The following is a 1,497-nucleotide window of genomic DNA, read 5'->3' on the forward strand; positions in this document are numbered from 1 at the left end:
TGGGTCAACTAATAGGACTTTCAATAGGTATTGCTGTAGACCTTCATGGCTGGGCATATCAAGCATAGTAGCCCCAGTGTCATAATGGTGTAGGGAAGGAAAACATTTTACTTGAGTCTTCTAGGATCTCTGGCTGGGTCTGAAAATTAAACTGACAAAGACAAATTAGCAGGAGAAAAGTATACGAATTTTATTATTATTTTTTTTATATGTACATGGGAGCTTTGAGAAGAGAATGAAGACTCAAAGAAGTGACCACAGCAGGAAGCTTTTTTACCTTTTAGACAATAAATTTGTGAGGAAGTGACAAGACAAAGGGGTTTGAGCTAGAAGTAAGTGGTAAAGAAGTGAATAGGAGGATAAAGTTTCATTTATATAGATTTCTGGGCTCCAAATTTCTCATCTCTGGTCACAAGACGGTCCTTCCTCCTGGAGCACGGAGGTTACTTTCACACGGAAGATTTCTCTCCTGCATTCAAGAGGACAAAGGGGGTTAGAATGTCCTTCCTGCATCAACTGTTTCTTAAGAGCCTTTAATTCAAAATAATCAATATGCCAAAGTGGCATACTTTGGGGTGACATATTCTGCTACCCTTCAGTAAACACATAAGATGGCATGGCTACAGACTGGCTATTATTATATACTTCTCATAAGAATGAGTGTGCGTGAAGTCCAACTATCACTACATGACCTGGCCTCAGGCAGTGATACCAAACTAGTGCTGGAGAAGAATTCACATCAAAGACCCAGAAGCATGTCCTTAAGAGCAGCGTGGTCATGTGTGGTGGAGCTACAAAGACAGAAAGTTTCTACTTTGGTCTTCCCATGGCGAGACCCATTCTTCTGTTGGAATATACGTTCTTTAATTTATTTTAAAGAGCTTCCTATTTACATTTTTCATTACCTGTTTTTCAAAAGTTTAATTACATATGAAGTTGAAGCTTTGTTCATATACTTATTGATAATTTGTATTTCTAATTTGTATTTCTTTGTTCATATACTTATTGATAATTTGTATTTAGATTTTCTATTTTTTCTTTTTCCTTTTTTTTTTTTCAGGCGAGGCAACCCTTGGTTGACCTCACAGATTGCAAGGACCTTGTCTGCTTACAATCCCTTATTTTTTTTTATTTTTATTTTTTACACCTACAGCACTTGGTCTTCCTAGGCGGTCTCTCATCCAAGTACTAACCAGGCCCGACCCTGTTTAGCTTCTGAGATCAGATGGGATTGGGCTTGTTCAGGGTAGCATGGCCATAGACAGATCTTCTGTTTTTTCACTGGAAGTTTCACTTATTGATTTATAAGAACTAATTATATATCATAAATACTTACCTCTTGTCTATCTTAAACATTCAAATAGTTTCTGTTAGTTATTTCTCTATTGATTTTATTTATGATGTCTCATGATATGTAGAAATTAAAATTTTTATGTAACAAATTTCATTAAAATATTCCTATATTCTTTTTGCTTTTGTGCTTATAAAGTCTTTCTC

The 1,497-nt window shown here is 35.7% G+C and overlaps 1 pseudogene; it reads right to left on the minus strand.

Moving 5' to 3' along the window:
* Positions 1-1,144: 1,144 nt before the first annotated feature.
* On the minus strand, positions 1,145-1,263 carry LOC111735169 (annotated as a pseudogene).
* Positions 1,264-1,497: the final 234 nt, after the last annotated feature.

This window comes from Pteropus vampyrus, unplaced genomic scaffold (assembly GCF_000151845.1).
Source record: "Pteropus vampyrus isolate Shadow unplaced genomic scaffold, Pvam_2.0 Scaffold17528, whole genome shotgun sequence".
Taxonomy (NCBI): domain Eukaryota; kingdom Metazoa; phylum Chordata; class Mammalia; order Chiroptera; family Pteropodidae; genus Pteropus; species Pteropus vampyrus.